Below are 16,135 nucleotides of genomic sequence, written 5' to 3' on the forward strand. Positions count from 1 at the left end.
AAATATTTTTCCTTCTATTCTTAGAATTCTGTATTGTTACTAGAAAATGCCTGGACATGTGCTTCTTCTCAACAAATTGGCCTCAAACCTGGCTAACTCTTTTAAAAAGGCAGACTTTCAAGAAAATGAGAAGACAAGCCACAGACTGGGAGAAAACATTTGCAAAAGACATATCTGATAAAAGACTGTTATCAAAAATATACAAAGAAATTTCAAACTCACCACTAAGAAAACAAACAACTCAATTTTAAAATAGGCCAAGTGAAAAATAAATAAATAAAATAGGCCAAAGATCTGAAAAGATATTTCACCAAAGAAGATTATACAAATGGCAAACAAGCTGGGACACCTGGGTGGCTCAGAGGCTGAGTGTCTGCCTTTGGCTCAGGGTGGGATCCCAGGGTCCTGGGATCGAGTCCTGTTTCAGGCTCCCTGCAGGGAACCTGCTTCTCCCTCTGCCTATATCTCTGCCTTTCTCTCTCTCTCTCTCTCTGTGTCTCTCATGAATAAGTAAATAAATCTTTTTTAAAAAAAAAGTGGCAAACATGCATATGAAAAAATGCTCCACATTGCATGTCATTAGAGAGATACAACTTAAAACAATGATGAGATACCACTACACACCTACTAGAATGGTCAAAATCTGGAACACTGACAACAATAAATGCTGACGAGGATATGGAGCAACAGAAACTCTCATTCACTGCTGGTGAGCATGCAACACAGTGCAACCACTTTGGAAGACCCTTTGGCAATTTCTTCCAAAACTAAGCATACTCTTATCATACATACAATCTAGCAATTGCACTCCTTAATATCTACCCAAGTGAACTGAAAACTTATCTCCTCATTTAAAAAACCCACATTCGGATATCTATGTAAGTTTGTTCATAATTGTCAAAACTTGGAAACAACTAAGATGTTGCTCAGGTAGGTGAAGAGATATACAAACATGATATGTCCAGGCAACGGAATATTATTCAGGAATTAAAAGACAGGAGACACTGAGCCATGAAAAAACATAGAAGAACCTTAAATGCATGTTACTAAGTGAAAAAAAAAAACAATCTGAAAAAGCTACAGACTATATAATTCCAACTATATGATATTTTGGAGAAGGCAAAACTATCGAGGCAGTAAAAAGTACCAGGAGTTGGTAGAGGATGAAAAGATGGAATACAGGGGATTTGTAGGGCAATGAAGCTACTCTATATGATACTGTAATGATGGATATGAGTCATTGTGCATTTGTCCAAACTCACGGAATGCACAGCACAAGTGAAGCCCAATGTGAACTATGGACTTTGGTTGATGATAAGATCAGTGTAGGTTCGAACACTTAATGGGGCATGTTGATGGTCAGGGAAGTTCTGGGGTGGTAGGGAGTGAGTCTCTGGGAACTCTCTGTGCCATCTGTTCAATTTTGCTGTAAACCTAAAACTATTCCAAAAAATAAAATCTATTAAAATTTTTAAAAAGAAAGAAACAGGCCCAAGTTTGCTTCAGTTCAGAGAAGTCTTCTGTTATCATTAGTATAATAGTTGTCCCTCCTCTGTTGCTCCTTTCCCTCTTTCTGCTCCCACTACTCACAGTCCACAGTTTTAGGATCTATCTTCCAAGCTTCTTATCCTTTCCCACTTGTGTTCTATCTCTTCTTATCTTTGCTCTATGTCAAGATATTTCTTGCCTTCAATTTTCCTAGGATGCTAATTCAGATCGCCTGGTGATCTTCCTCTCCCTTAGTTAATCTCTTGAATTGTATTTGGTTAGGAATTTATGATTTTTAGCTTCAGAAAGTCTTTTTGTGCTATATTTAAATCTCCTTCAATATGCAAATTTTTTAAAAATTCAAGTTGCCTTGCAACAGGTGTTTGTTTTGCTGTGTCTTCCTCTCTCTAAAGCAAGTCCCTGAGAGGAAATATTATTTTTCATTGTTGGCTCCTGGTTTCATGTGCCCTGATGGCAGCTGTACTCTCACCTGTGTGGTCCAGGTCACAAAAACAAAGGTGCTCAGTCTCTGCTGAGGCCAAAGCCTCCATGTCCAGGGTCAAAGGCAGGAAAGACTCAACCCACTCATTCAGTTGCCCCTTGGCCTCCTTAGGGCCAGGTAACTCAGGCACACTAGTGACTATTCCCCACTAATAGTCATTTGCCTCAGAAGAAGGGCAGGGAGACTACAATGGCAACAGAAGGTCGGGAGCTCTCTGTTCATGGGGGTCTTCCCAGAGTCCCAGCATGAACGGTCAGACAAATAATGACTTCAAATGCAAGTCCAAGCAGCATCAGGAAGCCCCCAAGCATTCCAGTAGTACAAACTGTTCTCTCTCTACAGTTGATAGTGTTTTTCTGGGAACAGTTGAGAAAATGGAGCCAATGAAACCTGGAAGAACAGGGAAGTGAGAATGGTCAGATACACTGAAACAAATGCTTGAAAAACAAAGGTCTTTAACACACAGCTAATATCATCCTCAGAAACACAACAGGGATGTCCACTCTAACCACTGTTGTTCAACATAGTACTAGAAGTCCTAGCCTCAGCAATCAGACAACAAAAAGAAATAAAAGTCATACAAACTGGCAAAGAAGAAATCAAACTTTCTCTCTTTGCCAATGGCATGATACTCTATGTAGAAAATCCACAAGACTCCACAAAAAATTGCTCGAACTGATACAGGAATTCAGCAAAGTTGCAGGATATAAAAATCAAGGCACAGAATTCTGCTGCATTTCTATATACTAACATGAAGCAGAAGAAAGAGAAATCAAGGAATCAATCCCATTTACAATTGCACCAAAAACCATAAGATACCTACAAATATACTTAACAAAAAAAAAATAAAATATCTGTGTTCTGAAAACTATAGAACCTTATGAAAGAAACTGAGGAAGACATAAAGAAATAGAAAAATATTCCATGTTCATGCATCTGAAGAACAAATATTGTTAAAATGTCTATGCTACTCAAAGTAATCTATACATTCAGTGCAATACCTGTGAAAATACCACCAGCATTTTTTTTGAAAAGCTAGAACAAATAATCCTAAAATTTGTATGAAATCAGAAAAGACTCCAAATAGCCAAGGTAATGTTGGAAAAGAAAACCAAAGCTGGAGGCATCATAATTTCAGACTTCAAGCTATATTACAAAGCTGTAATTATCAAGACAGTATGGTACTGGCACAAAAACAGACACCTAGATCAATGGAACAGAAGAGAGAATCCAGAAATGGGCTGTCAACTCTATGGTCAACCAAGTTTTGACAAAGTAGGAAAGAATATCCAATGGAAAAAAAGACAATCTCTTCAACAAATGGTGTTGGACAAATTGTACAGCCACGTATAGAAGAATGAAACTGCACCGCTTTCTTACATCATACACAAAAATAAACTCAAAATGGATGAGAGACCTAAACATGAGACAGGAATCCATCAAAGTCCTAGAGGACAACATAGGCAGCAACCTCTTTGACCTCAGCCACAGCAACTTCTTGCTAGACCTGTCTCCAAAGGCAAGCAGAAATGAATTATTAGGACTTCATCAGGATAAAGCTTTTGCACAGCAAAGGAAACAATCAACAAAATTAAAAGGCAACCTACAGAATGGGAGAAAATATTTGCAGATGACATATCAGATAAAGGTCTAGTATCCAAAATCTATAAAGATCTTATCAAACTCAACACCCAAAAACCAAAAAAATCCAGTCACGAGATGGGCAGAAGACATGAATAGACATTTCTCCAGAGAAGAAATCCAGATGGCCAACAGACACATGAAAAGATGCTCAACATCACTCATCATCAGGGAAATGCAGATCAAAACTGCAATGAAGTATCACCTCACACCTGTCAGAATGGCTAAAATTAACAACTCAGGAAACAACAGATGATGGCAAGGATGTGGAGAAAGAGAAACCCTTTTACACTGTCAGTGGGAATGCAAACTGTTGCAGCCACTCTGGAAAACAGTATGAAGTTTTCTCAAAAAGTTAAAAATAGAACTACCCTACAACCCAGCAATTGCACTAGAAGGTATTTATCCAAAGTATACAAAAATAGTGATAGCAGCAATGTCCACAATAGCTAAACTATGGAAGGAGTCCAGATGTCCATTGACAGATGAATGGATGATGTAGATGTGATATACATATATATATATACATATATATACATATATATAGTGGGATATTTTTCATTCATCAAAAAGAATGAAATCTTGCATTTGCAACGATGGATAGAACTAGAGAGTATTATGCTAAGCAAAACAAGTCAGTCAGAGAAAGACAAATACCATATGATTTCACTTCTATGTGGAATTTAAGAAACAAAACAGATGACCATAAGGGAAGGAAGAGAAAAATAAAATAAAAACAGAGAAGAAAACAAATCACAAGAGACTCAACTCTAGGGAACAAACTGAGGACTTCTGGAGGGGAGATAAGTGGGGGGATGGGTAACTGGATGATGGGAAGTAAGGAGGGCATATGATGTAATGAGCACTGGGTGTTATACGCAACTGATGAATCACTAAATTCTACCCTTGACACTAATAATACAATATATGTTAACTAAATTGAATTTAAATTAATAAAAAAATCTTTAAAAGGAATTCTCAGAATGTGACTACCTGGTTCAATTGTACTCAGCTGGTCAGATTGATGTGTTGCTTGGGCTGCTTTAACAAAATAACAGACTGGGAAGCTTAAAGAACAAACATTTAGGACAGCCCAGGTGGCTCAGCAGTTTAGCGCCATCTCTCTCTCTCTCTCTCTCTCTCTCTCTCTCTCTCTCTCTCTCTCTCTCTCCCTCTCATGAATAAATAATTAAGAATAAAATAAAATAAAAAAGAACAAACATTTATTTCCCAAAGTTCTAGAGGCTGGGAAGCAAAAATCAAGGTGCCAGCCAATTCAGCCCCGGTGAAAGCTGTCTTGCTATCTTGCAGACAGTTGCCTTCTCACTGTGTGCTCACGTGGCAGACAGAGAAATCTTTCTCTCCTTTTCTTATAAACTGCTAATGCCATCATGAGAGCCCCAACCTTATGACCTCAAACCTAATCCTAATTACTGCCAAAGGGCCTCATCTCCAAATGCCATTCCACAGGTGTTAGGGCTTCATAGATGAATGGGGGAACCACAGTTCAGTGCACAGCAGAGTACTGCAGCTACCTGCTAGAAAACGAACTCCCAACTTTCAGTGCCTTAATATTATAGAAGCTGGGGATCCCTGGGTGGGTCAGTGGTTTAGTGTCTGCCTTCGGCCTGGGGTATGATCCTGGAGTCCCAGGATCAAGTCCCACATCAGGCTCCCTGCATGGAGCCTGCTTCTCCCTCTGCTGTGTCTCTGTCTCTGTCTCTCTCTCTGTCTCCCTCATGAATAAATTTTAAAAATCTAAAAAATATTTATGTATTACAGAAGCTTATTCCTCATGTATATGAAATCCAGCTGGAAGTGAGGTCTGGTTCAAGTAGATGTTTAGGGTCTGAGCTGAAAGTCTCTGTCATCTTCGACAGCTGGTTCCCCAGGGCTTTTGAGGACGCAACATCCAGTCAGCAGGAAGGAGGAAAGATCAGGCTCCTGCATGGGAAGGTTTTCTGGACCAGTCCTGGTAATTATCCACATTAATTCCATCCACATTCCATTGCTATAACTCAGTCATGTGGCCTTACCTAACTGCAAGAGAGATTTGGAATTTAGTCTGACTGTGCACCCGGGAGAAATGTAGTCTAACTGCACCCAAGTTCAAGGTTTGTGAGCATCTAGTACATCCTCCCAAAAAGCCCTATTCATGAAGGTAATTGCTAAGATTCACTGCCCCAAACTGTATTAATTACCCAGACCTCCAAAATCAGCATATAATTACTCAGATTTGGACTTTAACAGAGCACATATGTTTTATAAGTTTCATCATTGTTGTCAACCTCAAGGTAAATCTTGAATTTATAAAATTAGTGTAATGAAAATCCTAAATAATAAATTTTTTCAACAAGTAGATTATTATATTTGGGACTTATTAAAAGTTTAATAATGTACAGTGGGCCTTTGGCTATATTACATCACTATAAAAAGGAAGAAAATTAGATCACCAGAGCAGTAGTTCAAGCAGCCAACTTTTCCAAGAAAATGCAACAGGACTATCCTCATCAGAGAAGGTAGACAAAAGGCGTAGACTTATGTCACAGCCAGCAGGTGAACAGCCTTGTTGTCTTCTGACCCCAGGTGCATAAGGACAGCATTTCAGGGCCCCTGTCTGGGAGATAAGCTGGTAGATGTACATGCAAAGACTGTATGCCAGGGAGGCAGCCCTCAGATCATCCCTTTCAATGGGGGCCAGTAGGTGTCTGGACCTATATCCCTCATCTCTAGATTTTATCAAAATCACTCCAACACACCTCTTCTCCCCATCTCTTCCCCCTGCCATCTTCATCCCAGCAGCCATCAGCTCACGTCTCACCTAGACCTCAGGTAGGCCTTCCAAATAGTCCTCCTATGTTCATTCTGCCTTCTTCCCACCCATTCCGTGCCCCTAATTAAAATACTGCTGCTCTTTCCCATTGCTCTTACAAAGCAAAACTCTAAACATGGCCTATCAGCACCCACGTGGCTCCTTCCTACCTGTGGCCCCCGTCCCCCTACCCAGTCCACTGGGCTCCAGCCACACTGGTCCTTTCTGTCCCACATTCTCTTCTCTGCACCTGGCACAGTTCTCCCTCCATCCCACCTCCTGACCTCTGCTTCAACCTCATTTGCTGGCAGCGCCTGCCTAACATCTTTGAGTAAGTGTAGGGGATCAAAATATGCTACCCCCAGATAGGTATCTTTGGCATAAGGATTATTTTAAGCTGATTGTTTTTAAGAAATTGTAAACACAAGAGAAGCTGTGAAAACCAAGTCAAAATTACCCTTTTATAAGGGACATTTATGTGTCTAAGGGGAATCTCCCTCCTGTACCAGGAACAGGGAGATGACTCTAAGCCCCTAGAAACTCTTATCCATGGAGAAGACAGCAACTTAAATCTGCATAACAACCTTACCTTTGTTTACTGTGCTTTTCCTGGGCACCTAGTCACCTCCCCTAACAACTCCTACCCCACCCCCAATACACACACACACACACACACACACACACACATCTTTTGTCTTTCGCTGAAGGTAATATTTAAAGTGATGGCTTTGGCCATTTTGCAGAGTTTTTCTCTTCCTCTACTCTTCAAAGTCTTCCAACTGACCTAAAAATTAAATTTTACATGAGATGTGCTAACAAGAGGGGAAAAAAACAAAGTTTTATTACATGCACATGAAGGCCCAATGAAATTGAGATCTAAAGAAATGACCAAGGCAGGTAGTTTTTATACATTTTGAACAGAAACAATAAATTTGTGAATAATTAACAGAATAAAGAAAAGAGGTATTTGGGAGCTTTAATTAGTAGGGAATTCTAAGCAGATTTAGGCTAAAGTAATAGATTAAAAAGAAATGAGATTTATCTCTACAGCTCTCTTGGGATATCTTTTCCCTTCTTAGTATAGGGAGGGTATTTTTCATATGAGAAATTTGTTTCTTGCTTTCAGGGGGACAGAGGAGGGTCTGAGTGCAACTAGCTGTTTCTTAAGTAACTTTATTTAAAATAATCAAAAAAAATTAAATAATCAATGTGCCAAGAGGGGCATATTTTGGGGCAACCTGACCTTGGTCCCTATATACACATGTTACTAAACTTTTGTTCTTCTCCTTAATCTGTTAATCTGTCTTGCATAAATTTAATCACTAGACCAGTTGAAGAACCTGGAAGGGAAGAAGAGAAAACTTCCACCCCAACATGTAACCTATACTCTCCCTCATAGTCTCTATGGTACATGGTACATGTCTCCTTTGCCACTCACATTGATTTGGGTCATATTGGGTAGATATTATGATTTCCACTAGGGCTATGGAGAGTAAGCTCCCAGTAGGCATACCCCCCATACCCAGGCAAGCTGTCTGGCACTGAGCAGATAGGTAGTAAGTATGTGCTGGAAAAATGAAAGAAGGACAGAAGTTCATATGAATAGTTCTCTGTCATTTACAAAGTGCTTTTGTACAAAGTATGACATGTGACCTTCACAACTTCACTTTCAAGTTGATTTTAGCACTTCCTTTCTTCAGAGGAGAAAGCTTAGTTTCATTCTACTCCCCTGTGGGTTTTTAAAATGCTATTTTATTATTCCTAGTCTTACCTTTATTAATTGTCTTTATCTTTTTTGGGATTTACTCTATTGTTCCTTTCCTTCTTAAGTTGAAACTCAGCTCATTGATCTATGAAACTTTTGTTATGTGTACATTTAAAGCCAAAAATTTCCCTGTATACAGATTGCTTCAGCTACATTCCGCAATTTTTGGTAGTGGTTTTACTGTTATTCAGTTCAAAATATTTAAATACTCCATTATGATATTTTCTTTGACCTATGAATCATTTAGAAGTATTTGTTTAATTTTTTAAATACTTATACCACACATTTTGGATATCTTTTGAGTTGTTACTCTCAAACTTTGTTATATTTTGGTCAGTTTTTTTATTATTGATGATGCCAAAACTTTGGTTTTGTTGAGATTTCCCTTATGGTCAAATATGTAAGTAGCTTTTTGTGTTCTTTAAAGATTTTATTTATTTATTCATGAGAGACAGAGGCAGAGGCAGAGGGAGAAGTAGGTTCCCTGTGGGGAGCCCAATGCCAGACTCAATCCCAGGACTGCAGGATCATGCCCTGAGCCTAAGGCAGATGTTCAACCACTGAGCCACCCAGGCATCCAGCTTTTTTTTTTTTTTTTAAGTATTATTTATTTTAGAGAGGCAGGCAGAGGGAGAGAGAGAAACTTTAAGCAGGCTCCCTGCCAAGCATGGAGACCAACTCGGGGCTCAATCCCAGGACCCTGAGATCATTACCTGAGCCGAAACCAAAAGCCAGACGCTTAACCAACTGTGCCACCCAGGCACCAAGTGACTAGCTATTTTTAAATGTCCCTGGAGTGCTTGGAGCCTGAAAATTACATCTGGGAAGGCCCAGGTTGACAGTAGCAACATGGGGGAAGGGACCACTGAGCCACCTTCGAGGGTCTGCATCAAGCAGGGTAGTAAGGTGGGGCTGCGGGAGTAAAGGATCCTCAGGGCATTTAAAATGTCATCTAGAGACAAAATTACCCATCCCACTGTGTCATTACTATTGTTTCTAATTAATTCCATGAAACCATCAGGGTCTTTGAGGTTACTTTGAAAGGAAGCATTGGAGAAGTGGGTGTTTTTCTCCTTTCATTGTTGGGTGACTAATGGAGCAATCTTGTTTTGTTTTCTGGCTTGAGATCCTGTGAATATTTTAAGAAAGAATAGAGACCTTTTCATAAAACCCAGAGCCTGTTTTTAAGCTCCTCAGGAGCTCCCAGGAGGAAAGCATCTCCTCAGCTCTCTTCCACTCAAACAAGAAAAACAAGATTTCCACATGTGAGACACACACCCCCACATAAAATAGAGATGTTAAGTTCATTCATGATTTTTAAAGCATGATCTCAAAAATCCTCAGAAAATGAAGCTAATGGCCTATGTGTTTACCTTTGTCATTGGAAGACCAAAAAGGAGCATCTTTTGATGAAATTCAACTCTTTGGGTTCTAGTGGCTTCACACACTGGGGGGCCCTCATGTGGTGGATTCTGCAGTGGGAGCTGCCATGACTCCAAAGACTCAGTCACCAAAGTCAGGAGGAAAGTCCAGGAGAGAGGAAGGTGAAGTACTGCCCAAATAAATTGGCACCAGGCTGGGTGGGCTTTCAGGTGCCAAGCAATGACTGAAGAAGGATTGCCAGAGTTCCCAGAATCTCACCCACCCTCATGATTGGGGGCACAAAACAATTTGTGAGTCTGGAAGGATACATATGCTCATATCACAGTGAGAATTATGTTTAATCATTCAGAGCTATAATGACCTCATGATTACTAAAAACAGGGTTCAAATCAAATGAACCCACTTTTGTAGAAACCATATCTTCTGGCTGAAATATTCAGTTGTCAATTTTTAGTTTATCATTACTTCTTCCCAAAATCATGCAAGTTGAAAGTCTGATTGCAACCAATCAGTTATTTCCAAAGGAATAATGGCCTTAATGCCCTTATTTTCCAAAAATGGCTACAACACGCCCAACGTGTCATTCAATCAACAAACATTTTTGCATGCATCTACTTTACTTAGGCGACTGAGCCAAGAATGGAGTAATGTAAACAAAACATAAGCACATGAAAATGTTAGCAACAATGCCAAACATTGAATACTGGAGGTGCATTAAGAAATCTGTTTAATTTGCAAATAGAGCTGGGAAAGATACAGGCTTGAGTTCAGAGCAGAATGTCAGCAATTTTGCCTAGAGGGGTCAAAAGTCTTATGAGACAGATGAGTCTTGATATGAGCCCTAAAAAAAGAGAGAAGTTGGAAAATCAGAAAGTCCAGTAGAAGACATTCCAAGACAGACAAAATGATGTGAATAAAGTCAAGAAATCTGAACAGTGTCGATAAAGTTTCTTAAAGGTAAGTTTCATTACCTGAGATCAGGACCAACTAGTGATGGAATTAATACATAAGAAGAATTGATCTGCTGCCCTACTTCCTCTCCTCTCTGCTTAACTGCCCTAGGTTCCCAGCATGCAAGGCCAGCTACAGAATTTGCAGAACCCAATGCCAGATGAAAATCAGAATACCAGTGGAGAGGGTAAGTGGGCCTCCCCCTTCCCTTGGGCTCCTGGCCCCAATCCCAGGGAATGGGTGACTCCAAAGGACTGCAACCTTTATGCAAGAATGAACTGGGTCCCTGGACCAAGTAGCAAGGACCCCACTCAAGTTGAGCATGGCCAGCCCAGGGAAGGACAGCCATTGCCTTGCCCAATCTGAGAGGCTGAAGCTGTGGAGGGCAGCAGCAGAACCTGGACCTCCCCAACCAATGCTCCAGGATAGAGAGTAACATGGGTTTGAAGCAAGGATGGGGAGAGAGCCCTGGGCAGGATCCAGGTTCCAAGAGTCAGAGTGCAGGCTACTGCAAACGTGTCCCAGGGAGGCAGTGGGAGGCTCCTGACCATGCTGCATCATCCTCCTGGACTTCACTTACAAAACATAAACTCAGATAAAACTATTAAGAATTTCAAGATGGAGGGACACCTGAGTGCCTCAGTGGTTGAGCTTCTGCCATTGGCTCAGGTTGTGATCCTGGGGTCCTGGGATCGAGTCCCGCATTGGGGAGTCCAATGCGGGACTCAATCCCTCTGGTTGTGTCTCTCCCTCTGGTTGTGTCTCTGCCTGTCTCTGTGTGTCTCTCATAAATAAATAAATAAAGTCTTCAAAAAAAAAAAAAAAGAATTTCAAGATGGCAACCACAGGACAAGGATCTCTAAGGGCCGGGCCCCATGTGACAACACAAGTCTCTGGTCGATGAAGCCAGCCCTATTGGCATCCCACAGGGATCTGCCCTCCCTAGACATCTCCCCATCTTGCAGAACTTTCTCTACACTCACCACCCAAAGTTACATTACAGTCACATTCTAAACTAGTCTGTAAAACTCCTGCTAATCCTTTATGAGCAGAGGTCCTACCTATGTTAAGCTACATTCACCATGAGTCAGACCTGACCAAGTGTGTCTGCAAAACCAGAAGCAAGTCAGCCCAGACTCTTTCCCAGAGAGAATGAGGAACCTGCTAGATAGGAAGGTTTCCGGAGGAGCTGGTGGTCCAGCATTAACTCACCCAGTCCTGTAAAGAGAGATCCTCAGGCAATGGATTTGCCTACAGCATCCACATTGACCAGTGAAGATGCAGACGGTTATTCCTGCGCAAACATAAGTCACCCTTGAAGATTCCAAGCAGCTGGGTGATACTCTGAAAGGAGCTGGAGTTTTGACAAGTTCACTGGTAGCTTCCAGGGTCAGAGAAATACAGTTGGTGAAATGATGACCTCACTCTCACTTTTTTGGTTCAAGTGTCCAGGGGTTTCTGGAGTTCTAGCAAACCCACCTGCCCTTTAACACTGGCTTTCTGGAGGCAAACATTTTCTAACACAGAGGGACAACCATTTATGAGATCTCAAGGCATTATTACATTTTGGAAAGAAGGATCATTTTTTATGTTTATTTTATTTTATTTATTTAAGAGAGAGAGAGAAGAAAAGAGAGAGCACCAGCAGGGGTGGAAGGGGCAGAGGGAGAGGGAGGAGCAGACTCCCCCCTGAGCAGCCAGCCCAAAGTAGGCCCACTCCCAGGACCCTGGGATCATGACCTGAGCCAAAAAGCAGATGCTTAACTGACTGAGCCACCCAGAGCCCCAGAAGGATCAATTTTTAAAATAAACTTTTATACTCCACCATATTATAGCAGAATTCCTAGTCCCATTCCTCCAAAGACAGAAATGTTGATGCTATGTGACACAGAGAGACATCATAACCCAAGTTTAATTTCTCTCTTCGAGAAATTACAGGACACTACAGGACAGTCAGGCAAAAATAGTGGAGGGTCAAGCTGTCCTTTCAATACACAACATAAATGGGTTCTGGTCACTCCAGGGACAACCAGAACAGTGACTCTTTCTACCCAGCTGGCCATATCCTGTGCTTTGTAAGAAATAAGCATCTACCAGTTAAGAGATGATGGGTAAAATTAAGTTCTCTTCATATATCATCAAGCAATTTAATGTGTAAAGCCCATAGGATAATATTAAATCTCAACTCGATCTGTCACTGTTGAAGTAACTTTGAGAATTTTCCCATTTTTGTGCCTCTCCTTTTGTGTATCCTACCAAGACAAAAAGCCAACTATCATATTTGGAACAGAGTCCTTGAGAAAATGAGGATACATCTTTCTGAGCAATTTCTTTCATCTCATCCGACTATTGGTGGATTCCTTAATTTTTATGCAATTTAATATCTCCAAAAAAATGTTAATTTTTTTTCATCATACCTGAGAGAATTCTAGAATTTATGTTTCAGCTGTCCAGACAGGAGAACAGGAGACCCTGTAGCTTCCTAAAGTGAGACAGAGTCCTGATTCTTGAGTCTGGGATCACCTGACTCAGCTCCAGGAGGAGTACCTAGATATACACCTAAAGCTCCCCAGAGCTAGGTCCTCCTTGAGAGACTCTGAGGGCTGAGGTCCCTTTGGAGACAAGTACCATTCACTCATGGATTTTAACTATACTTTGAGTTTTCCACAGCAGGAAAAAGACAACTGTGACATGCAAATTTTGCCCTGGTTTGTTGCAAAGACCTCTGACTCACCTTAAAAATATATAAAATATACACATGGGCCCAGAAATGCATCATATTCATGAATTAACCAAATAGTCCACAGTCAATTCTCTACTCCAAACCTGCCTGTAGTCTTAAAACAGAATTTTTTTCTAAAGGCAATTTTAAATCATACAGTATATTTTTTGGCTAATTTTTTCCAACTCTTTATTTTGAAAATGTTCAAGCTTAGAGTCAAATGACAGAATGATGCACTGAGAACCTTTATACCCTTCACCTACAAGTACTGACTGTTAACACTTGGTCACATTTTTTGACCGAGCAGTATTTACCTTTGTTGCCAGCATGGCATGGCCCTTGGAAAGGGTGAAATGAGCCTCTCTTAGACCAAGACACTCTTGTTTCGTGTCAGAGCAGGTATTTGCCTAGACACCAGGTGTGGTGAGATGTCTCTGGGCCTCCCCCCAGTGAGGTTTGACTGCTTTTTCTGAATTAAGAAACAAGGGAGATTGGTTGAAGAAAAGCATGAATTGCACTTATGTATGCATACTTAAGAAAATGTCAATAAATTCGGTAAATATAAAGTTTTGTTTCATTTACTGGTGTCCATTATAAAAGCAAAACCCTTCTCTAAACATTGTCTCGGATCATACATCCATTCACCAAACATGCAGGAAACGCCTGCTCTGGGAGTGCAGGGCGCTGTTCTGGACGCTGGAGACAGAGCCCTGCACAGACAAGGCTGACATCTCACGAGCTCCCCCTAGAGGGGCGAGGACCAACAATGAACTAGCACAGAACGGTCACATGGGGACAGGTGCCCTGAACAAAATGAAACAGGGTAATATGCAGGGTGGGGTTAGTGACTCCAGCTGATTCCTTTGGGGTCACAGGACCAGCAAGTAAAGAGACCCCACGTTAGCAAGTGAGATTCCAGAAGCAAACAGGCTGCTGGAGCTGAAAATAACAGCAGAGGAAGAGGTAAGGGATGAGGTCAGAGATAATGGGGCCAGATGTGCCAGGCCTCAGGTCACCCAGGTCACCACTGGACATGTAAATCCGGGAATAAGCACCATATGGATCCTCATATGAAATTGAATTTCCTAATAGGGCCGTTGAGACTTTGAACAAGGAAATCATTTTGAAATAATTGATAAAGACTGTTTGATTATTTCTTACATTTCCAGAGAGTCACAACTTGAGGCTTCACAATGACAGGAGTGCCGGGATGTCATCTGCTGGCGCCTTAGTTCACGTGGGGCCTCTGAGGAAGTGAGGCAGGCTGTGCTGCTGGCTTTGTTGCCCGTGGACTTCCAAACGCTGGACTCATTATCAGTTAAGGACAGGTAAATCTTGTCTGAGGTGACAAAATGTTTCTGTATTTTGAACAATTGTGCTTAAAGCCAAAATAAACTTATAATAAAAAGTATGGCTCCCCTTTTTGATGGTCCCCAACAGCCTTTAAGCCTCAGCCTTCTGCTCCGCCTCCATCCACACCTGAGCAAGCTGAGAAAGCCCCAGGGCTCCCTCCTCCACCCACATGGGAGAGTCCAACACCCCAGCCTCTCCCTGGGCTTGGGAACCCTCACCCCAGTGGTCCCCTTAACCATCCTGAGCCCCCAAGCCAGGCCCTCCTTGCTTCTCTCCATATCTGTGGGATCCACTTCTCATATACCCTCTTGGTGTGAGTGTGGCATCAGCCCTCTCCACATCCAAGTCAAATTTGGGGGCAGGGGAGGATCCCTCTTCTTCAAAATGGTTAAAACAAAACCCAGGAATCAATCATAAAGTCCTGTTTCTAGCATAAAAGAAAGGCTTGGCACCTCAATCAAAAAGAGGAAAAGCAGTTTGGAGGGCTGAGGAACAGTGCCCCATACAGAGCTGATCCTGGACAAAGGGCACCCACCACCCTCCCAAAGTGGGGGGCGCGTCTCACACAGAGCAGAGCGGGAAAAGCCTGGCCGGAGGCAGGCCTGGAGCTGGCACCACTCCTCGGGCAATTGTCTTCCACTACCACTCTTACCACTCGGAGGCTACACTGGAAAGAGAGATGTTAGTAAATTCTAGAAACTCGCTTCCTGTGCAGGGGCCCAAGGGCCAGCAGGGGAGGAGAGGGGACGGAGGAAGGGCGTGAGGCGCGGCCGGTGGAAGGTCCAAGGCCACACGCTCCGCTCCCCCGGGAAGCCCACGCAACCCGGTGTGCAGAGCGGCTGCTCCTGACCTCGCGCTGTTCGGGTCCTCGAGGTCACAAACCCAGGCTGTCCCGCCCCCACACCCTGCTTTGTCCTTGGGCGGGAGGAAGCTCCTGAGCCCCTGGGAAGGCCTGGTGCGTGCATCTCCTCTGCGCAGGTGCAGGGGTGGGGGCAGGTGCAGCTCCGGGGGACACCGCAGGTGGGCGGGGGGCGGGCGCAGCCGTTGGCCTTCGCTGATCGTGGGAGACTCGTCTAACATCTCACCTCCTCGGTTGTCCTCCAAGAACCAGCGAGGTTAGGTGGATGGTGGCCGGGGTCTGAAATCACCCTGGTGTGAATTCTGTCTCTAAGTCCCAGACCGCGGGCTCTCCGTCTGTAATTAGAAAGGGGGCAGGGAGGGCACGTGGCCACTCAATTCCCCACCAGCATGATTTTTGTTCTTTATTTTTTTTTTTTTTAATTTTTTATTTATTTATGATAGTCACAGAGAGAGAGAGAGAGGCAGAGACACAGGCGGAGGGAGAAGCAGGCTCCATGCACCGGGAGCCTGATGTGGGATTCGATCCCGGGTCTCCAGGATCGCGCCCTGGGCCAAAGGCAGGCACCAAACCGCTGCGCCACCCAGGGATCCCCGATTTTTGTTCTTTAAACCTGTGAACCCATCCCAGTGAGATTCCAAGTCTCCCACCCTACAAGA

General features: G+C 42.5%; 1 long non-coding RNA gene across 1 annotated transcript; it reads right to left on the bottom strand.

The window, feature by feature from the left end:
- Window positions 1–470: 470 nt before the first annotated feature.
- On the bottom strand, window positions 471–15,833 carry LOC121485841. The gene is made up of 3 exons (XR_005986379.1): window positions 14,426–15,833; window positions 13,579–13,733; window positions 471–2,380 (listed from the first exon to the last, which is right to left on the bottom strand). It is a non-coding gene; the product is annotated as an uncharacterized LOC121485841 (long non-coding RNA).
- Window positions 15,834–16,135: the final 302 nt, after the last annotated feature.

This window comes from Vulpes lagopus, chromosome 2, assembly GCF_018345385.1.
Source record: "Vulpes lagopus strain Blue_001 chromosome 2, ASM1834538v1, whole genome shotgun sequence".
Classification (NCBI taxonomy): domain Eukaryota; kingdom Metazoa; phylum Chordata; class Mammalia; order Carnivora; family Canidae; genus Vulpes; species Vulpes lagopus.